The following is a 23,645-nucleotide window of genomic DNA, read 5'->3' as shown; positions in this document are numbered from 1 at the left end:
GCCTGAAGCCATCCTGCGGTGTTGCGGCCACCTCAAAAGAAACCGAGTTGAAGAAAGGAGCTCAGGGGCACTATATTTCACAAACCTGCAGAGTTATAAATGACAGCTATCGTCCAAAAATATACTGAAGTAAGGCTGCCAAGAGGACTTGAAAGCGGGGCAGAATTGCAGGAAACCGATTTCAGGAGGTAGACTGGAATTGCATTGAAAGCATAGGAAAAGAGGCAGAACGTCCACAATGATGCACTTGGCCAAAAAGGGCGTATGCGTTTTTTCCTGAATATATTCAGGAAAAAACGCATACGCCCTTTTTGGCCAACCAAGCAAGCTTGCAAAGGAAATCTGCACTACAATGAAGTCTCACTTCCCCCCGGTCAAAAGGGCCATCTGAAAAAAGTGTAAAATCCAGAAAGGCAGGACAGGCCATGGAGAACTGGGAGCCTTGTTATGCTGATGGGCGGGATGTAAATTGCCAACAACCACTCGGGAGAAGTGTATGGTGTTTCCTGAAACATCTAAAAAACAAAGCAACAGAGCCTAGGGCACTGCCACTTATGGTCCTATAGCTTAGGGAAATTAAAATCAAAAAGACACAGCCACCCCAAAGTTTGGGACGGCTCTGTTTACAAGAACCTCGTTTACAGTACAAGTTCAACATCGCAGAAAGTGAAAAATGGATAAAGAAGTTGTGGTATTTACTTACAAAGCAATATCACTCAGCAATGAAATCTGTGTCATCAGGCTCTTAGCAGCACAATGAGTGGATTCAGGTATGATGATTCTAACTGAAGTAAGTCACACAGAAAAAGAAACATCATAAGATATCAGTAATACACGGAATGTAAACTTGGCTACACAGGAACTGAATTACAGAACAGAACAGGGTCTCAAATTTAGAAAACCAACTTATGCTTGCTTAAGGGTAAAGGTGAGTTGGGGTGCTGCATAAAACCAGAGATTGAAATGAGCACAGATAAAGTTCCTTAAGTCAAATATGGAATAGACAAGAGCTACTCCTTGCTCAACGAAATGGACTCAACACCGCATATTAAACGCCTAAGAATGTACCTGACTAGTAAGTATCTTAAAACCTATGGATTGCTATGTCTCCGAAAGAGAATCAAGCATGTGTACAGGGGCATAAACGCAGCAGTGATAGGATTGGAGAGGTTCGGTGAGCAAATGAAGACCCTTTGAAGTCATATTGCATGGTACCCATTACACGGGTCTTAACTCTCCAGGTTTAAGGTATTCTTCCTTCAGCTAAAACATGCATGTGGAACCCAAGTATGATCAACCATGTGAACGGGAGACGTGTTCAAATATGTCTCAGTTTTCCTCCCCTGGTACTCGGGTGCAACATTCCAGACGCTTTACTAACACTCTCCCCACTTGGAGAGTCAGCGCCTTTAACATCCTGTTTGGCCCAATTTGCAATTTCTGCGGAAGATGAACAGGAATAGCGAGAACCAATGAGAGACTAGCTGGAGGTGTCTGGACGGGCAAATTTAACTCTCATTTCCCACCAGGAAGAGGAATTAACCAAAGGCTCAGCATGCCGTGCCGGAACCAGATTAGCGCCTGAAGCCATCCTGCGGTGTTGCGGCCAGGGCACAAGAAAGCAAGTTGAAGAAAGGAGCTCAGGGGCACTGTAATTCACAAACCTGCAGAGTTATAAATGACAGCTATCATCCAAAAATAGACTGAAGTAAGGCTGCCAAGAGGACTTGAAAGCGGGGCAGAATTGCAGGAAACCGATTTCAGGAGGTAGACTGGAATTGCATTGAAAGCATAGGAAAAGAGGCAGAACGTCCACAATGATGCACTTGGCCAAAAAGGGCGTATGCGTTTTTTCCTGAATATATTCAGGAAAAAACGCATACGCCCTTTTTGGCCAACCAAGCAAGCTTGCAAAGGAAATCTGCACTACAATGAAGTCTCACTTCCCCCTGGTCAAAAGGGCCATCTGAAAAAAGTGTAAAATCCAGAAAGGCAGGACAGGCCATGGAGAACTGGGAGCCTTGTTATGCTGATGGGCGGGATGTAAATTGCCAACAACCACTCGGGAGAAGTGTATGGTGTTTCCTGAAACATCTAAAAAACAAAGCAACAGAACCTAGGGCACTTCCACTTATGGTCATATAGCTTAGGGAAATTAAAATCAAAAAGACACAGCCACCCCAAAGTTTGGAACGGCTCTGTTTACAAGAACCTAGTTTACAGTACAAGTTCAACATCGCAGAAAGTGAAAAATGGATAAAGAAGTTGTGGTATTTACTTACAAAGCAATATCACTCAGCAATGAAATCTGTGTCATCAGGCCCTTAGCAGCACAATGAGTGGATTCAGGTATGATGATTCTAACTGAAATAAGTCACACAGAAAAAGAAACATCATAAGATATCAGTAATACACGGAATGTAAACTTGGCTACACAGGAACTGAATTACAGAACAGAACAGGGTCTCAAATTTAGAAAACCAACTTATGCTTGCTTAAGGGTAAAGGTGAGTTGGGGTGCTGCATAAAAACAGAGATTGAAATGAGCACAGATAAAGTTCCTTAAGCCAAATATGGAATAGACAAGAGCTACTCCTTGCTCAATGAAATGGACTCAACACCCCATATTAAACGCCTAAGAATGTACCTGACTAGTAAGTATCTTAAAACCTATGGATTGCTATGTCTCCGAAAGAGAAACAAGCATGTGTACAGGGGCATAAACGCAGCAGTGATAGGATTGGAGAGGTTCGGTGAGCAAATGAAGACCCTTTGAAGTCATATTGCATGGTACCCATTCCACGGGTTTCAACTACCCAGGTTTAAGGTATTCTTCCTTCAGCTAAAACATGCATGTGGAACCCAGAGTATGATCAACCATGTGATCGGGAGACGTGTTCAAATATGTCTCAGTTTTCCTCCCCTGGTACTCGGGTGCAACATTCCAGACGCTTTACTAACACTCTCCCCACTTGGAGAGTCAGTCCCTTTAACCTCCTGTTTGGCCCAGTTTGCAATTTCTGCGGAAGATGAACAGGAATAGCGAGAACCAATGAGAGGCTAGCTGGAGGTGTCTGGACGGGCAAATTTAACTCTCATTTCCCAACAGGAAGAGGAAATAACCAAAGGCTCAGCGTGCCGTACCGGAACCAGATTAGGGCCTGAAGCCATCCTGCGGTGTTGCGGCCACCTCAAAAGAAACCGAGTTGAAGAAAGGAGCTCAGGGGCACTATAATTCACAAACCTGCAGAGTTATAAATGACAGCTATCGTCCAAAAATAGACTGAAGTAAGGCTGCCAAGAGGACTTGAAAGCGGGGCAGAATTGCAGGAAACCGATTTCAGGAGGTAGACTGGAATTGCATTGAAAGCATAGGAAAAGAGGCAGAACGTCCACAATGATGCACTTGGCCAAAAAGGGCGTATGCGTTTTTTCCTGAATATATTCAGGAAAAAACGCATACGCCCTTTTTGGCCAACCAAGGAAGCTTGCAAAGGAAATCTGCACTACAATGAAGTCTCACTTCCCCCCGGTCAAAAGGGCCATCTGAAAAAAGTGTAAAATCCAGAAAGGCAGGATAGGCCATGGAGAACTGGGAGCCTTGTTATGCTGATGGGCGGGATGTAAATTGCCAACAACCACTCGGGAGAAGTGTATGGTGTTTCCTGAAACATCTAAAAAACAAAGCAACAGAACCTAGGGCACTTCCACTTATGGTCATATAGCTTAGGGAAATTAAAATCAAAAAGACACAGCCACCCCAAAGTTTGGAACGGCTCTGTTTACAAGAACCTCGTTTACAGTACAAGTTCAACATCGCAGAAAGTGAAAAATGGATAAAGAAGTTGTGGTATTTACTTACAAAGCAAAATCACTCAGCAATGAAATCTGCGTCATCAGGCCCTTAGCAGCACAATGAGTGGATTCAGGTATGATGATTCTAACTGAAATAAGTCACACAGAAAAAGAAACATCATAAGATATCAGTAATACACGGAATGTAAACTTGGCTACACAGGAACTGAATTACAGAACAGAACAGGGTCTCAAATTTAGAAAACCAACTTATTCTTGCTTAAGGGGAAAGGTGAGTTGGGGTGCTGCATAAAACCAGAGATTGAAATGAGCACAGATAAAGTTCCTTAAGCCAAATATGGAATAGACAAGAGCTACTCCTTGCTCAACGAAATGGACTCAACACCCCATATTAAACGCCTAAGAATGTACCTGACTAGTAAGTATCTTAAAACCTATGGATTGCTATGTCTCCGAAAGAGAATCAAGCATGTGTACAGGGGCATAAATGCAGCAGTGATAGGATTGGAGAGGTTCGGTGAGCAAATGAAGACCCTTTGAAGTCATATTGCATGGTACCCATTCCACGGGTTTCAACTACCCAGGTTTAAGGTATTCTTCCTTCAGCTAAAACATGCATGTGGAACCTAGAGTATGATCAACCATGTGATCGGGAGATGTGTTCAAATATGTCTCAGTTTTCCTCCCCTGGTACTCGGGTGCAACATTCCAGACGCTTTACTAACACTCTCCCCACTTGGAGAGTCAGTCCCTTTAACCTCCTGTTTGGCCCAGTTTGCAATTTCTGCGGAAGATGAACAGGAATAGCGAGAACCAATGAGAGGCTAGCTGGAGGTGTCTGGACGGGCAAATTTAACTCTCATTTTCCACCAAAAGAGGAATTAACCAAAGGCTCAGCATGCCGGGCCGGAACCAGATTAGGGCCTGAAGCCATCCTGCGGTGTTGCGGCCAGGTCACAAGAAAGCGAGTTGAAGAAAGGAGCTCAGGGGCACTGTAATTCACAAACCTGCAGAGTTATAAATGACAGCTATCGTCCAAAAATAGACTGAAGTAAGGCTGCCAAGAGGACTTGAAAGCGGGGCAGAATTGCAGGAAACCGATTTCAGGAGGTAGACTGGAATTGCATTGAAAGCATAGGAAAAGAGGCAGAACGTCCACAATGATGCACTTGGCCAAAAAGGGCATATGCGTTTTTTCCTGAATATATTCAGGAAAAAACGCATACGCGCTTTTTGGCCAACCAAGCAAGCTTGCAAAGGAAATCTGCACTACAATGAAGTCTCACTTCCCCCCGGTCAAAAGGGCCATCTGAAAAAAGTGTAAAATCCAGAAAGGCAGGACAGGCCATGGAGAACTGGGAGCCTTGTTATGCTGATGGGCGGGATGTAAATTGCCAACAGACACTCGGGAGAAGTGTATGGTGTTTCCTGAAACATCTAAAAAACAAAGCAACAGAGCCTAGGGCACTGCCACTTATGGTCCTATAGCTTAGGGAAATTAAAATCAAAAAGACACAGCCACCCCAAAGTTTGGGACGGCTCTGTTTACAAGAACCTCGTTACAGTACAAGTTCAACATCGCAGAAAGTGAAAAATGGATAAAGAAGTTGTGGTATTTACTTACAAAGCAATATCACTCAGCAATGAAATCTGTGTCATCAGGCACTTAGCAGCACAATGAGTGGATTCAGGTATGATGATTCTAACTGAAGTAAGTCACACAGAAAAAGAAACATCATAAGATATCAGTAATACACGGAATGTAAACTTGGCTACACAGGAACTGAATTACAGAACAGAACAGGGTCTCAAATTTAGAAAACCAACTTATGCTTGCTTAAGGGTAAAGGTGAGTTGGGGTGCTGCATAAAACCAGAGATTGAAATGAGCACAGATAAAGTTCCTTAAGCCAAATATGGAATAGACAAGAGCTACTCCTTGCTCAACGAAATGGACTCAACACCGCATATTAAACGCCTAAGAATGTACCTGACTAGTAAGTATCTTAAAACCTATGGATTGCTATGTCTCCGAAAGAGAATCAAGCATGTGAACAGGGGCATAAACGCAGCAGTGATAGGATTGGAGAGGTTCGGTGAGCAAATGAAGACCCTTTGAAGTCATATTGCATGGTACCCATTCCACGGGTTTCAACTACCCAGGTTTTAGGTATTCTTCCTTCAGCTAAAATATGCATGTGGAACCCAGAGTATGATCAACCATGTGATCGGGAGACGTGTTCAAATATGTCTCAGTTTTCATACCCTGGTACTCGGGTGCAACATTCCAGACGCTTTAATAACACTCTCCCGACTTGGAGAGTCAGTCCCTTTAACCTCCTGTTTGGCCCAGTTTGCAATTTCTGCGGAAGATGAACAGGAATAGCGAGAACCAATGAGAGGCTAGCTGGAGGTGTCTGGACGGGCAAATTTAACTCTCATTTCCCACCAGGAAGAGGAAATAACCAAAGGCTCAGCGTGCCGTGCCAGAACCAGATTAGGGCCTGAAGACATCCTGCGGTGTTGCGGCCAGCTCAAAAGAAAGCGAGTTGAAGAAAGGAGCTCAGGGGCACTGTAATTCACAAACCTGCAGAGTTATAAATGACAGCTATCGTCCAAAAATAGACTGAAGTAAGGCTGCCAAGAGGACTTGAAAGCGGGGCAGAATTGCAGGAAACCGATTTCAGGAGGTAGACTGGAATTGCATTGAAAGCATAGGAAAAGAGGCAGAACGTCCACAATGATGCACTTGGCCAAAAAGGGCGTATGCGTCTTTTCCTGAATATATTCAGGAAAAAACGCATACGCCCTTTTTGGCCAACCAAGCAAGCTTGCAAAGGAAATCTGCACTACAATGAAGTCTCACTTCCCCCCGGTCAAAAGGGCCATCTGAAAAAAGTGTAAAATCCAGAAAGGCAGGACAGGCCATGGAGAACTGGGAGCCTTGTTATGCTGATGGGCGGGATGTAAATTGCCAACAACCACTCGGGAGAAGTGTATGGTGTTTCCTGAAACATCTAAAAAACAAAGCAACAGAACCTAGGGCACTTCCACTTATGGTCCTATAGCTTAGGGAAATTAAAATCAAAAAGACACAGCCACCCCAAAATTTGGAATGGCTCTGTTTACAAGAACCTCGTTTACAGTACAAGTTCAACATCGCAGAAAGTGAAAAATGGATAAAGAAGTTGTGGTATTTATTACAAAGCAAAATCACTCAGCAATGAAATCTGCGTCATCAGGCCCTTAGCAGCACAATGAGTGGATTCAGGTATGATGATTCTAACTGAAATAAGTCACACAGAAAAAGAAACATCATAAGATATCAGTAATACACGGAATGTAAACTTGGCTACACAGGAACTGAATTACAGAACAGAACAGGGTCTCAAATTTAGAAAACCAACTTATTCTTGCTTAAGGGGAAAGGTGAGTTGGGGTGCTGCATAAAACCAGAGATTGAAATGAGCACAGATAAAGTTCCTTAAGCCAAATATGGAATAGACAAGAGCTACTCCTTGCTCAACGAAATGGACTCAACACCCCATATTAAACGCCTAAGAATGTACCTGACTAGTAAGTATCTTAAAACCTATGGATTGCTATGTCTCCGAAAGAGAATCAAGCATGTGTACAGGGGCATAAACGCAGCAGTGATAGGATTGGAGAGGTTCGGTGAGCAAATGAAGACCCTTTGAAGTCATATTGCATGGTACCCATTCCACGGGTTTCAACTACCCAGGTTTAAGGTATTCTTCCTTCAGCTAAAACATGCATGTGGAACCTAGAGTATGATCAACCATGTGATCGGGAGATGTGTTCAAATATGTCTCAGTTTTCCTCCCCTGGTACTCGGGTGCAACATTCCAGACGCTTTACTAACACTCTCCCCACTTGGAGAGTCAGTCCCTTTAACCTCCTGTTTGGCCCAGTTTGCAATTTCTGCGGAAGATGAACAGGAATAGCGAGAACCAATGAGAGGCTAGCTGGAGGTGTCTGGACGGGCAAATTTAACTCTCATTTCCCACCAGGAAGAGGAAATAACCAAAGGCTCAGCGTGCCGTACCGGAACCAGATTAGGGCCTGAAGCCATCCTGCGGTGTTGCGGCCAGCTCAAAAGAAAGTGAGTTGAAGAAAGGAGCTCAGGGGCACTGTAATTCACAAACCTGCAGAGTTATAAATGACAGCTATCGTCCAAAAATAGACTGAAGTAAGGCTGCCAAGAGGACTTGAAAGCGGGGCAGAATTGCAGGAAACCGATTTCAGGAGGTAGACTGGAATTGCATTGAAAGCATAGGAAAAGAGGCAGAACGTCCACAATGATGCACTTGGCCAAAAAGGGCGTATGCGTTTTTTCCTGAATATATTCAGGAAAAAACGCATACGCCCTTTTTGGCCAACCAAGCAAGCTTGCAAAGGAAATCTGCACTACAATGAAGTCTCACTTCCCCCCGGTCAAAAGGGCCATCTGAAAAAAGTGTAAAATCCAGAAAGGCAGGACAGGCCATGGAGAACTGGGAGCCTTGTTATGCTGATGGGCGGGATGTAAATTGCCAACAACCACTCGGGAGAAGTGTATGGTGTTTCCTGAAACATCTAAAAAACAAAGCAACAGAACCTAGGGCACTTCCACTTATGGTCCTATAGCTTAGGGAAATTAAAATCAAAAAGACACAGCCACCCCAAAGTTTGGAACGGCTCTGTTTACAAGAACCTCGTTTACAGTACAAGTTCAACATCGCAGAAAGTGAAAAATGGATAAAGAAGTTGTGGTATTTACTTACAAAGCAATATCACTCAGCAATGAAATCTGTGTCATCAGGCCCTTAGCAGCACAATGAGTGGATTCAGGTATGATGATTCTAACTGAAATAAGTCACACAGAAAAAGAAACATCATAAGATATCAGTAATACATGGAATGTAAACTTGGCTACACAGGAACTGAATTACAGAACAGAACAGGGTCTCAAATTTAGAAAACCAACTTATGCTTGCTTAAGGGTAAAGGTGAGTTGGGGTGCTGCATAAAACCAGAGATTGAAATGAGCACAGATAAAGTTCCTTAAGCCAAATATGGAATAGACAAGAGCTACTCCTTGCTCAACGAAATGGACTCAACACCGCATATTAAACGCCTAAGAATGTACCTGACTTGTAAGTATCTTAAAACCTATGGATTGCTATGTCTCCAAAAGAGAATCAAGCATGTGTACAGGGGCATAAACGCAGCAGTGATAGGATTGGAGAGGTTGGGTGAGCAAGTGAAGACCCTTTGAACTCATATTGCATGGTACCCATTCCACGTGTTTCAACTACCTAGGTTTAAGGTATTCTTCCTTCATCTAAAACATGCATGTGCAACCTAGAGTATGATCAACCATGTGATCGGGAGACGTGTTCAAATATGTCTCAGTTTTTGTACCCTGGTACTCGGGTGCAACATTCCAGACGCTTTACTAACACTCTCCCGACTTGGAGAGTCAGTCCCTTTAACCTCCTGTTTGGCCCAGTTTGCAATTTCTGCGGAAGATGAACAGGAATAGCGAGAACCAATGGAGATTAGCTGGAGGTGTCTGGACGGGCAAATTTAACTCTCATTTCCTACCAGGAAGAGGAATTAACCAAAGGCTCAGCGTGCCATGCCAGAATCAGATTAGGGCCTGAAGCCATCCTGCGGTGTTGCGGCCAGGTCACAAGAAAGCGAGTTGAAGAAAGGAGCTCAGGGGCACTGTAATTCACAAACCTGCAGAGTTATAAATGACAGCTATCGTCCAAAAATAGACTGAAGTAAGGCTGCCAAGAGGACTTGAAAGCGGGGCAGAATTGCAGGAAACCGATTTCAGGAGGTAGACTGGAATTGCATTGAAAGCATAGGAAAAGAGGCAGAACGTCCACAATGATGCACTTGGCCAAAAAGGGCGTATGCGTTTTTTCCTGAATATATTCAGGAAAAAACGCATACGCCCTTTTTGGCCAACCAAGCAAGCTTGCAAAGGAAATCTGCACTACAATGAAGTCTCACTTCCCCCCGGTCAAAAGGGCCATCTGAAAAAAGTGTAAAATCCAGAAAGGCAACAGGCCATTGAGAACTGGGAGCCTTGTTATGCTGATGAGCGGGATGTAAATTGCCAACAGACACTCTGGAGAAGTGTATGGTGTTTCCTGAAACATCTAAAAAACAAAGCAACAGAGCCTAGGGCACTTCCACTTATGGTCCTATAGCTTAGGGAAATTAAAATCAAAAAGACACAGCCACCCCAAAGTTTGGAACGGCTCTGTTTACAAGAACCTCATTTACAGTACAAGTTCAACATTGCAGAAAGTGAAAAATGGATAAAGAAGTTGTGGTATTTACTTACAAAGCAATATCACTCAGCAATGAAATCTGTGTCATCAGGCCCTTAGCAGCACAATGAGTGGATTCAGGTATGATGATTCTAACTGAAATAAGTCACACAGAAAAAGAAACATCATAAGATATCAGTAATACACGGAATGTAAACTTGGCTACACAGGAACTGAATTACAGAACAGAACAGGGTCTCAAATTTAGAAAACCAACTTATTCTTGCTTAAGGGTAAAGGTGAGTTGGGGTGCTGCATAAAACCAGAGATTGAAATGAGCACAGATAAAGTTCCTTAAGCCAAATATGGAATAGACAAGAGCTACTCCTTGCTCAACGAAATGGACTCAACACCCCATATTAAACGCCTAAGAATGTACCTGACTAGTAAGTATCTTAAAACCTATGGATTGCTATGTCTCCGAAAGAGAATCAAGCATGTGTACAGGGGCATAAACGCAGCAGTGATAGGATTGGAGAGGTTCGGTGAGCAAATGAAGACCCTTTGAAGTCATATTGCATGGTACCCATTCCACGGGTTTCAACTACCCAGGTTTAAGGTATTCTTCCTTCAGCTAAAACATGCATGGGGAACCTAGAGTATGATAAACCATGTGATCGGGAGACGTGTTCAAATATGTCTCAGTTTTCCTCCCCTGGTACTCGGGTTCAATATTCCAGACGCTTTACTAACACTCTCCCCACTTGGAGAGTCAGTCCCTTTAACCTCCTGTTTGGCCCAGTTTGCAATTTCTGCGGAAGATGAATAGGAATAGCGAGAACCAATGAGAGGCTAGCTGGAGGTGTCTGGACGGGCAAATTTAACTCTCATTTCCCACCAGGAAGAGGAAATAACCAAAGGCTCAGCATGCCGGGCCGGAACCAGATTAGGGCCTGAAGCCATCCTGCGGTGTTGCGGCCAGCTCAAAAGAAAGCGAGTTGAAGAAAGGAGCTCAGGGGCACTGTAATTCACAAACCTGCAGAGTTATAAATGACAGCTATCGTCCAAAAATAGACTGAAGTAAGGCTGCCAAGAGGACTTGAAAGTGGGGCAGAATTGCAGGAAACTGATTTCAGGAGGTAGACTGGAATTGCATTGAAAGCATAGGAAAAGAGGCAGAACGTCCACAATGATGCACTTGGCCAAAAAGGGCGTATGCGTTTTTTCCTGAATATATTCAGGAAAAAACGCATACGCCCTTTTTGGCCAACCAAGCAAGCTTGCAAAGGAAATCTGCACTACAATGAAGTCTCACTTCCCCCCGGTCAAAAGGGCCATCTGAAAAAAGTGTAAAATCCAGAAAGGCAGGACAGGCCATGGAGAACTGGGAGCCTTGTTATGCTGATGGGCGGGATGTAAATTGCCAACAACCACTCGGGAGAAGTGTATGGTGTTTCCTGAAACATCTAAAAAACAAAGCAACAGAACCTAGGGCACTTCCACTTATGGTCCTATAGCTTAGGGAAATTAAAATCAAAAAGACACAGCCACCCCAAAGTTTGGAACGGCTCTGTTTACAAGAACCTCGTTTACAGTACAAGTTCAACATCGCAGAAAGTGAAAAATGGATAAAGAAGTTGTGGTATTTACTTACAAAGCAATATCACTCAGCAATGAAATCTGTGTCATCAGGCCCTTAGCAGCACAATGAGTGGATTCAGGTATGATGATTCTAACTGAAATAAGTCACACAGAAAAAGAAACATCATAAGATATCAGTAATACACGGAATGTAAACTTGGCTACACAGGAACTGAATTACAGAACAGAACAGGGTCTCAAATTTAGAAAACCAACTTATTCTTGCTTAAGGGTAAAGGTGAGTTGGGGTGCTGCATAAAACCAGAGATTGAAATGAGCACAGATAAAGTTCCTTAAGCCAAATATGGAATAGACAAGAGCTACTCCTTGCTCAACGAAATGGACTCAACACCCCATATTAAACGCCTAAGAATGTACCTGACTTGTAAGTATCTTAAAACCTATGGATTGCTATGTCTCCGAAAGAGAATCAAGCATGTGTACAGGGGCATAAACGCAGCAGTGATAGGATTGGAGAGGTTCGGTGAGCAAATGAAGACCCTTTGAAGTCATATTGCATGGTACCCATTCCACGGGTTTCAACTACCCAGGTTTAAGGTATTCTTCCTTCAGCTAAAACATGCATGTGGAACCCAAGTATGATCAACCATGTGAACGGGAGACGTGTTCAAATATGTCTCAGTTTTCCTCCCCTGGTACTCGGGTGCAACATTCCAGACGCTATACTAACACTCTCCCCACTTGGAGAGTCAGCGCCTTTAACCTCCTGTTTGGCCCAGTTTGCAATTTCTGCGGAAGATGAACAGGAATAGCGAGAACCAATGAGAGGCTAGCTGGAGGTGTCTGGACGGGCAAATTTAACTCTCATTTCCCACGAAGAAGAGGAATTAACCAAAGGCTCAGGGTGCCGTTGCCAGAACCAGATTAGGGCCTGAAGCCATCCTGCGGTGTTGCGGCCAGGTCACAAGAAAGCGAGTTGAAGAAAGGAGCTCAGGGGCACTGTAATTCACAAACCTGCAGAGTTATAAATGACAGCTATCGTCCAAAAATATACTGAAGTAAGGCTGCCAAGAGGACTTGACAGCGGGGCAGAATTGCAGGAAACCGATTTCAGGAGGTAGACTGGAATTGCATTGAAAGCATAGGAAAAGAGGCAGAACGTCCACAATGATGCACTTGGCCAAAAAGGGCGTATGCGTTTTTTCCTGAATATATTCAGGAAAAAACGCATACGCCCTTTTTGGCCAACCAAGCAAGCTTGCAAAGGAAATCTGCACTACAATGAAGTCTCACTTCCCCCCGGTCAAAAGGGCCATCTGAAAAAAGTGTAAAATCCAGAAAGGCAGGACAGGCCATGGAGAACTGGGAGCCTTGTTATGCTGATGGGCGGGATGTAAATTGCCAACAGACACTCTGGAGAAGTGTATGGTGTTTCCTGAAACATCTAAAAAACAAAGCAACAGAGCCTAGGGCACTGCCACTTATGGTCCTATAGCTTAGGGAAATTAAAATCAAAAAGACACAGCCACCCCAAAGTTTGGGACGCCTCTGTTTACAAGAACCTCGTTTACAGTACAAGTTCAACATCGCAGAAAGTGAAAAATGGATAAAGAAGTTGTGGTATTTACTTACAAAGCAATATCACTCAGCAATGAAATCTATGTCATCAGGCCCTTAGCATCACAATGAGTGGATTCAGGTATGATGATTCTAACTGAAATAAGTCACACAGAAAAAGAAACATCATAAGATATCAGTAATACACGGAATGTAAACTTGGCTACACAGGAACTGAATTACAGAACAGAACAGGGTCTCAAATTTAGAAAACCAACTTATGCTTGCTTAAGGGTAAAGGTGAGTTGGGGTGCTGCATAAAACCAGAGATTGAAATGAGCACAGATAAAGTTCCTTAAGTCAAATATGGAATAGACAAGAGCTACTCCTTGCTCAACGAAATGGACTCAACACCGCATATTAAACGCCTAAGAATGTACCTGACTAGTAAGTATCTTAAAACCTATGGATTGCTATGTCTCCAAAAGAGAATCAAGCATGTGTACAGGGGCATAAACGCAGCAGTGATAGGATTGGAGAGGTTCGGTGAGCAAATGAAGACCCTTTGAAGTCATATTGCATGGTACCCATTCCACGGGTCTCAACTCTCCAGGTTTAAGGTATTCTTCCTTCAGCTAAAACATGCATGTGGAACCCAAGTATGATCAACCATGTGAACGGGAGACGTGTTCAAATATGTCTCAGTTTTCCTCCCCTGGTACTCGGGTGCAACATTCCAGACGCTTTACTAACACTCTCCCCACTTGGAGAGTCAGCGCCTTTAACCTCCTGTTTGGCCCAGTTTGCAATTTCTGCGGAAGATGAACAGGAATAGCGAGAACCAATGAGAGGCTAGCTGGAGGTGTCTCGACGGGCAAATTTAACTCTCATTTCCCACCAGGAAGAGGAAATAACCAAAGGCTCAGCGTGCCGTACCGGAACCAGATTAAGGCCTGAAGCCATCCTGCGGTGTTGCGGCCAGCTCAAAAGAAAGCGAGTTGAAGAAAGGAGCTCAGGGGCACTGTAATTCACAAACCTGCAGAGTTATAAATGACAGCTATTGTCCAAAAATATACTGAAGTAAGGCTGCCAAGAGGACTTGAAAGCGGGGCAGAATTGCAGGAAACCGATTTCAGGAGGTAGACTGGAATTGCATTGAAAGCATAGGAAAAGAGGCAGAACGTCCACAATGATGCACTTGGCCAAAAAGGGCATATGCGTTTTTTCCTGAATATATTCAGGAAAAAACGCATACGTCCTTTTTGGCCAACCAAGCAAGCTTGCAAAGGAAATCTGCACTACAATGAAGTCTCACTTCCCCCCGGTCAAAAGGGCCATCTGAAAAAAGTGTAAAATCCAGAAAGGCAGGACAGGCCATGGAGAACTGGGAGCCTTGTTATGCTGATGGGCGGGATGTAAATTGCCAACAACCACTCGGGAGAAGTGTATGGTGTTTCCTGAAACATCTAAAAAACAAAGCAACAGAACCTAGGGCACTTCCACTTATGGTCCTATAGCTTAGGGAAATTAAAATCAAAAAGACACAGCCACCCCAAAGTTTGGGACGCCTCTGTTTACAAGAACCTCGTTTACAGTACAAGTTCAACATCGCAGAAAGTGAAAAATGGATAAAGAATTTGTGGTATTTACTAACAAAGCAATATCACTCAGCAATGAAATCTATGTCATCAGGCCCTTAGCATCACAATGAGTGGATGCAGGTATGATGATTCTAACTGAAATAAGTCACACAGAAAATGAAACATCATAAGATATCAGTAATACACGGAATGTAAACTTGGCTACACAGGAACTGAATTACAGAACAGAACAGGGTCTCAAATTTAGAAAACCAACTTATGCTTGCTTAAGGGTAAAGGTGAGTTGGGGTGCTGCATAAAACCAGAGATTGAAATGAGCACAGATAAAGTTCCTTAAGTCAAATATGGAATAGACAAGAGCTACTCCTTGCTCAACGAAATGGACTCAACACCGCATATTAAACGCCTAAGAATGTACCTGACTAGTAAGTATCTTAAAACCTATGGATTGTTATGTCTCCGAAAGAGAATCAAGCATGTGTACAGGGGCATAAACGCAGCAGTGATAGGATTGGAGAGGTTCGGTGAGCAAATGAAGACCCTTTGAAGTCATATTGCATGGTACCCATTACACGGGTCTCAACTCTCCATGTTTAAGGTATTCTTCCTTCAGCTAAAACATGCATGTGGAACCCAAGTATGATCAACCATGTGAACGGGAGACGTGTTCAAATATGTCTCAGTTTTCCTCCCCTGGTACTCGGGTGCAACATTCCAGACGCTTTACTAACACTCTCCCCACTTGGAGAGTCAGCGCCTTTAACCTCCTGTTTGGCCCAGTTTGCAATTTCTGCGGAAGATGAACAGGAATAGCGAGAACCAATGAGAGGCTAGCTGGAGGTGTCTGGACGGGCAAATTTAACTCTCATTTCCCACCAGGAAGAGGAAATAACCAAAGGCTCAGTGTGCCGTGCCGGAACCAGATTAGGGCCTGAAGCCATCCTGCGGTGTTGCGGCCAGCTCACAAGAAAGCGAGTTGAAGAAAGGAGCTCAGGGGCACTGTAATTCACAAACCTGCAGAGTTATAAATGACAGCTATTGTCCAAAAATAGACCGAAGTAAGGCTGCCAAGAGGACTTGAAAGCGGGGCAGAATTGCAGGAAACCGATTTCAGGAGGTAGACTGGAATTACATTGAAAGCATAGGAAAAGAGGCAGAACGTCCACAATGATGCACTTGGCCAAAAAGGGCGTATGCGTTTTTTCCTGAATATATTCAGGAAAAAACGCATACGCCCTTTTTGGCCAACCAAGCAAGCTTGCAAAGGAAATCTGCACTACAATGAAGTCTCACTTCCCCCCGGTCAAAAGGGCCATCTGAAAAAAGTGTAAAATCCAGAAAGGCAGGACAGGCCATGGAGAACTGGGAGCCTTGTTATGCTGATGGGCGGGATGTAAATTGCCAACAACCACTCGGGAGAAGTGTATGGTGTTTCCTGAAACATCTAAAAAACAAAGCAACAGAACCTAGGGCACTTCCACTTATGGTCCTATAGCTTAGGGAAATTAAAATCAAAAAGACACAGCCACCCCAAAGTTTGGGACGCCTCTGTTTACAAGAACCTCGTTTACAGTACAAGTTCAACATCGCAGAAAGTGAAAAATGGATAAAGAATTTGTGGTATTTACTTACAAAGCAATATCACTCAGCAATGAAATCTATGTCATCAGGCCCTTAGCATCACAATGAGTGGATGCAGGTATGATGATTCTAACTGAAATAAGTCACACAGAAAATGAAACATCATAAGATATCAGTAATACACGGAATGTAAACTTGGCTACACAGGAACTGAATTACAGAACAGAACAGGGTCTCAAATTTAGAAAACCAACTTATGCTTGCTTAAGGGTAAAGGTGAGTTGGGGTGCTGCATAAAACCAGAGATTGAAATGAGCACAGATAAAGTTCCTTAAGTCAAATATGGAATAGACAAGAGCTACTCCTTGCTCAACGAAATGGACTCAACACCGCATATTAAACGCCTAAGAATGTACCTGACTAGTAAGTATCTTAAAACCTATGGATTGTTATGTCTCCGAAAGAGAATCAAGCATGTGTACAGGGGCATAAACGCAGCAGTGATAGGATTGGAGAGGTTCGGTGAGCAAATGAAGACCCTTTGAAGTCATATTGCATGGTACCCATTACACGGGTCTCAACTCTCCATGTTTAAGGTATTCTTCCTTCAGCTAAAACATGCATGTGGAACCCAAGTATGATCAACCATGTGAACGGGAGACGTGTTCAAATATGTCTCAGTTTTCCTCCCCTGGTACTCGGGTGCAACATTCCAGACGCTTTACTAACACTCTCCCCACTTGGAGAGTCAGCGCCTTTAACCTCCTGTTTGGCCCAGTTTGCAATTTCTGCGGAAGATGAACAGGAATAGCGAGAACCAATGAGAGGCTAGCTGGAGGTGTCTGGACGGGCAAATTTAACTCTCAATTCCCACCAGGAAGAGGAAATAACCAAAGGCTTAGCGTGGCATACCGGAACCAGATTAGGGCCTGAAGCCATCCTGCGGTGTTGCGGCCAGCTCAAAAGAAAGCGAGTTGAAGAAAGGAGCTCAGGGGCACTGTAATTCACAAACCTGCAGAGTTATAAATGACAGCTATTGTCCAAAAATAGACCGAAGTAAGGCTGCCAAGAGGACTTGAAAGCGGGGCAGAATTGCAGGAAACCGATTTCAGGAGGTAGACTGGAATTACATTGAAAGCATAGGAAAAGAGGCAGAACGTCCACAATGATGCACTTGGCCAAAAAGGGCGTATGCGTTTTTTCCTGAATATATTCAGGAAAAAACGCATACGCCCTTTTTGGCCAACCAAGCAAGCTTGCAAAGGAAATCTGCACTACAATGAAGTCTCACTTCCCCCCGGTCAAAAGGGCCATCTGAAAAAAGTGTAAAATCCAGAAAGGCAGGACAGGCCATGGAGAACTGGGAGCCTTGTTATGCTGATGGGCGGGATGTAAATTGCCAACAACCACTCGGGAGAAGTGTATGGTGTTTCCTGAAACATCTAAAAAACAAAGCAACAGAACCTAGGGCACTTCCACTTATGGTCCTATAGCTTAGGGAAATTAAAATCAAAAAGACACAGCCACCCCAAAGTTTGGAATGGCTCTGTTTACAAGAACCTCGTTTACAGTACAAGTTCAACATCGCAGAAAGTGAAAAATGGATAAAGAAGTTGTGGTATTTACTTACAAAGCAATATCACTCAGCAATGAAATCTGTGTCATCAGGCCCTTAGCAGCACAATGAGTGGATTCAGGTATGATGATTCTAACTGAAGTAAGTCACACAGAAAAAGAAACATCATAAGATATCAGTAATACACGGAATGTAAACTTGGCTACACAGGAACTGAATTACAGAACAGAACAGGGACTCAAATTTAGAAAACCAACTTATGCTTGCTTAAGGGTAAAGGTGAGTTGGGGTGCTGCATAAAACCAGAGATTGAAATGAGCACAGATAAAGTTCCTTAAGCCAAATATGGAATAGACAAGAGCTACTCCTTGCTCAACGAAATGGACTCAACACCGCATATTAAACGCCTAAGAATGTACCTGACTTGTAAGTATCTTAAAACCTATGGATTGCTATGTCTCCAAAAGAGAATCAAGCATGTGTACAGGGGCATAAACGCAGCAGTGATAGGATTGGAGAGGTTGGGTGAGCAAATGAAGACCCTTTGAACTCATATTGCATGGTACCCATTCCACGTGTTTCAACTACCTAGGTTTAAGGTATTCTTCCTTCATCTAAAACATGCATGTGGAACCTAGAGTATGATCAACCATGTGATCGGGAGACGTGTTCAAATATGTCTCAGTTTTTGTACCCTGGTACTCGGGTGCAACATTCCAGACGCTTTACTAACACTCTCCCGACTTGGAGAGTCAGTCCCTTTAACCTCCTGTTTGGCCCAGTTTGCAATTTCTGCGGAAGATGAACAGGAATAGCGAGAACCAATGGAGACTAGCTGGAGGTGTCTGGACGGGCAAATTTAACTCTCATTTCCTACCAGGAAGAGGAATTAACCAAAGGCTCAGCGTGCCATGCCAGAATCAGATTAGGGCCTGAAGCCATCCTGCGGTGTTGCGGCCAGGTCACAAGAAAGCGAGTTGAAGAAAGGAGCTCAGGGGCACTGTAATTCACAAACCTGCAGAGTTATAAATGACAGCTATCGTCCAAAAATATACTGAAGTAAGGCTGCCAAGAGGACTTGAAAGCGGGGCAGAATTGCAGGAAACCGATTTCAGGAGGTAGACTGGAATTGCATTGAAAGCATAGGAAAAGAGGCAGAACGTCCACAATGATGCACTTGGCCAAAAAGGGCGTATGCGTTTTTTCCTGAATATATTCAGGAAAAAACGCATACGCCCTTTTTGGCCAACCAAGCAAGCTTGCAAAGGAAATCTGCACTACAATGAAGTCTCACTTCCCCCCAGTCAAAAGGGCCATCTGAGAAAAGTGTAAAATCCAGAAAGGCAGGACAGGCCATGGAGAACTGGGAGCCTTGTTATGCTGATGGGCGGGATGTAAATTGCCAACAGACACTCTGGAGAAGTGTATGGTGTTTCCTGAAACATCTAAAAAACAAAGCAACAGAGCCTAGGGCACTGCCACTTATGGTCCTATAGCTTAGGGAAATTAAAATCAAAAAGACACAGCCACCCCAAAGTTTGGGACGCCTCTGTTTACAAGAACCTCGTTTACAGTACAAGTTCAACATTGCAGAAAGTGAAAAATGGATAAAGAAGTTGTGGTATTTACTTACAAAGCAATATCACTCAGCAATGAAATCTGTGTCATCAGGCCCTTAGCATCACAATGAGTGGATGCAGGTATGATGATTCTAACTGAAATAAGTCACACAGAAAATGAAACATCATAAGATATCAGTAATACACGGAATGTAAACTTGGCTACACAGGAACTGAATTACAGAACAGAACAGGGTCTCAAATTTAGAAAACCAACTTATGCTTGCTTAAGGGTAAAGGTGAGTTGGGGTGCTGCATAAAACCAGAGATTGAAATGAGCACAGATAAAGTTCCTTAAGTCAAATATGGAATAGACAAGAGCTACTCCTTGCTCAACGAAATGGACTCAACACCGCATATTAAACGCCTAAGAATGTACCTGACTAGTAAGTATCTTAAAACCTATGGATTGCTATGTCTCCGAAAGAGAATCAAGCATGTGTACAGGGGCATAAACGCAGCAGTGATAGGATTGGAGAGGTTCGGTGAGCAAATGAAGACCCTTTGAAGTCATATTGCATGGTACCCATTCCACGGGTCTCAACTCTCCAGATTTAAGGTATTCTTCCTTCAGCTAAAACATGCATGTGGAACCCAAGTATGATCAACCATGTGAACGGGAGACGTGTTCAAATATGTCTCAGTTTTCCTCCCCTGGTACTCGGGTGCAACATTCCAGACGCTTTACTAACACTCTCCCCACTTGGAGAGTCAGCGCCTTTAACCTCCTGTTTGGCCCAGTTTGCAATTTCTGCGGAAGATGAACAGGAATAGCGAGAACCAATGAGAGGCTAGCTGGAGGTGTCTCGACGGGCAAATTTAACTCTCATTTCCCACCAGGAAGAGGAAATAACCAAAGGCTCAGCGTGCCGTACCGGAACCAGATTAAGGCCTGAAGCCATCCTGCGGTGTTGCGGCCAGCTCAAAAGAAAGCGAGTTGAAGAAAGGAGCTCAGGGGCACTGTAATTCACAAACCTGCAGAGTTATAAATGACAGCTATTGTCCAAAAATATACTGAAGTAAGGCTGCCAAGAGGACTTGAAAGCGGGGCAGAATTGCAGGAAACCGATTTCAGGAGGTAGACTGGAATTACATTGAAAGCATAGGAAAAGAGGCAGAACGTCCACAATGATGCACATGGCACAAAAGGGCATATGCGTTTTTTCCTGAATATATTCAGGAAAAAACGCATACGTCCTTTTTGGCCAACCAAGGAAGCTTGCAAAGGAAATCTGCACTACAATGAAGTCTCACTTCCCCCCGGTCAAAAGGGCCATCTGAAAAAAGTGTAAAATCCAGAAAGGCAGGACAGGCCATGGAGAACTGGGAGCCTTGTTATGCTGATGGGCGGGATGTAAATTGCCAACAACCACTCGGGAGAAGTGTATGGTGTTTCCTGAAACATCTAAAAAACAAAGCAACAGAACCTAGGGCACTTCCACTTATGGTCCTATAGCTTAGGGAAATGAAAATCAAAAAGACACAGCCACCCCAAAGTTTGGAATGGCTCTGTTTACAAGAACCTCGTTTACAGTACAAGTTCAACATCGCAGAAAGTGAAAAATGGATAAAGAATTTGTGGTATTTACTTACAAAGCAATATCACTCAGCAATGAAATCTATGTCATCAGGCCCTTAGCATCACAATGAGTGGATGCAGGTATGATGATTCTAACTGAAATAAGTCACACAGAAAATGAAACATCATAAGATATCAGTAATACACGGAATGTAAACTTGGCTACACAGGAACTGAATTACAGAACAGAACAGGGTCTCAAATTTAGAAAACCAACTTATGCTTGCTTAAGGGTAAAGGTGAGTTGGGGTGCTGCATAAAACCAGAGATTGAAATGAGCACAAAGTTCCTTAAGTCAAATATGGAATAGACAAGAGCTACTCCTAGCTCAACGAAATGGACTCAACACCGCATATTAAACGCCTAAGAATGTACCTGACTAGTAAGTATCTTAAAACCTATGGATTGTTATGTCTCCGAAAGAGAATCAAGCATGTGTACAGGGGCATAAACGCAGCAGTGATAGGATTGGAGAGGTTCGGTGAGCAAATGAAGACCCTTTGAAGTCATATTGCATGGTACCCATTACACGGGTCTCAACTCTCCATGTTTAAGGTATTCTTCCTTCAGCTAAAACATGCATGTGGAACCCAAGTATGATCAACCATGTGAACGGGAGACGTGTTCAAATATGTCTCAGTTTTCCTCCCCTGGTACTCGGGTGCAACATTCCAGATGCTTTACTAACACTCTCCCCACTTGGAGAGTCAGCGCCTTTAACCTCCTGTTTGGCCCAGTTTGCAATTTCTGCGGAAGATGAACAGGAATAGCGAGAACCAATGAGAGGCTAGCTGGAGGTGTCTGGACGGGCAAATTTAACTCTCAATTCCCACCAGGAAGAGGAAATAACCAAAGGCTTAGCGTGCCATACCGGAACCAGATTAGGGCCTGAAGCCATCCTGCGGTGTTGCGGCCAGCTCAAAAGAAAGCGAGTTGAAGAAAGGAGCTCAGGGGCACTGTAATTCACAAACCTGCAGAGTTATAAATGACAGCTATTGTCCAAAAATAGACCGAAGTAAGGCTGCCAAGAGGACTTGAAAGCGGGGCAGAATTGCAGGAAACCGATTTCAGGAGGTAGACTGGAATTACATTGAAAGCATAGGAAAAGAGGCAGAACGTCCACAATGATGCACTTGGCCAAAAAGGGCGTATGCGTTTTTTCCTGAATATATTCAGGAAAAAACGCATACGCCCTTTTTGGCCAACCAAGCAAGCTTGCAAAGGAAATCTGCACTACAATGAAGTCTCACTTCCCCCCGGTCAAAAGGGCCATCTGAAAAAAGTGTAAAATCCAGAAAGGCAGGACAGGCCATGGAGAACTGGGAGCCTTGTTATGCTGATGGGCGGGATGTAAATTGCCAACAACCACTCGGGAGAAGTGTATGGTGTTTCCTGAAACATCTAAAAAACAAAGCAACAGAACCTAGGGCACTTCCACTTATGGTCCTATAGCTTAGGGAAATTAAAATCAAAAAGACACAGCCACCCCAAAGTTTGGAATGGCTCTGTTTACAAGAACCTCGTTTACAGTACAAGTTCAACATCGCAGAAAGTGAAAAATGGATAAAGAAGTTGTGGTATTTACTTACAAAGCAATATCACTCAGCAATGAAATCTGTGTCATCAGGCCCTTAGCAGCACAATGAGTGGATTCAGGTATGATGATTCTAACTGAAGTAAGTCACACAGAAAAAGAAACATCATAAGATATCAGTAATACACGGAATGTAAACTTGGCTACACAGGAACTGAATTACAGAACAGAACAGGGACTCAAATTTAGAAAACCAACTTATGCTTGCTTAAGGGTAAAGGTGAGTTGGGGTGCTGCATAAAACCAGAGATTGAAATGAGCACAGATAAAGTTCCTTAAGCCAAATATGGAATAGACAAGAGCTACTCCTTGCTCAACGAAATGGACTCAACAACGCATATTAAACGCCTAAGAATGTACCTGACTTGTAAGTATCTTAAAACATATGGATTGCTATGTCTCCAAAAGAGAATCAAGCATGTGTACAGGGGCATAAACGCAGCAGTGATAGGATTGGAGAGGTTGGGTGAGCAAATGAAGACCCTTTGAACTCATATTGCATGGTACCCATTCCACGTGTTTCAACTACCTAGGTTTAAGGTATTCTTCCTTCATCTAAAACATGCATGTGGAACCTAGAGTATGATCAACCATGTGATCGGGAGACGTGTTCAAATATGTCTCAGTTTTTGTACCCTGGTACTCGGGTGCAACATTCCAGACGCTTTACTAACACTCTCCCGACTTGGAGAGTCAGTCCCTTTAACCTCCTGTTTGGCCCAGTTTGCAATTTCTGCGGAAGATGAACAGGAATAGCGAGAACCAATGGAGACTAGCTGGAGGTGTCTGGACGGGCAAATTTAACTCTCATTTCCTACCAGGAAGAGGAATTAA

At 43.6% G+C, this 23,645-nt stretch overlaps 1 long non-coding RNA gene across 19 annotated transcripts in view; it reads right to left on the bottom strand.

Annotated features, from left to right (window-relative positions):
* Window positions 1-23,645, bottom strand: part of LOC307181352 — a 1,649,813-nt gene that overhangs the window by 327,728 nt on the left and 1,298,440 nt on the right. For all 19 annotated transcript variants that reach the window (XR_013826479.1, XR_013826480.1, XR_013826505.1 and 16 more), the window contains one exon: window positions 5,441-5,522. This is a non-coding gene — a long non-coding RNA (uncharacterized lncRNA). The remainder of the gene's footprint in view (window positions 1-5,440; window positions 5,523-23,645) is intronic.

This window comes from Stenella coeruleoalba, assembly GCF_951394435.1.
Source record: "Stenella coeruleoalba genome assembly, contig: scaffold_48, whole genome shotgun sequence".
In the NCBI taxonomy this organism is placed as follows: domain Eukaryota; kingdom Metazoa; phylum Chordata; class Mammalia; order Artiodactyla; family Delphinidae; genus Stenella; species Stenella coeruleoalba.
Note: the sequence above shows the minus strand (reverse complement) of the source record. Positions and strands in the feature narration are given on the sequence as shown.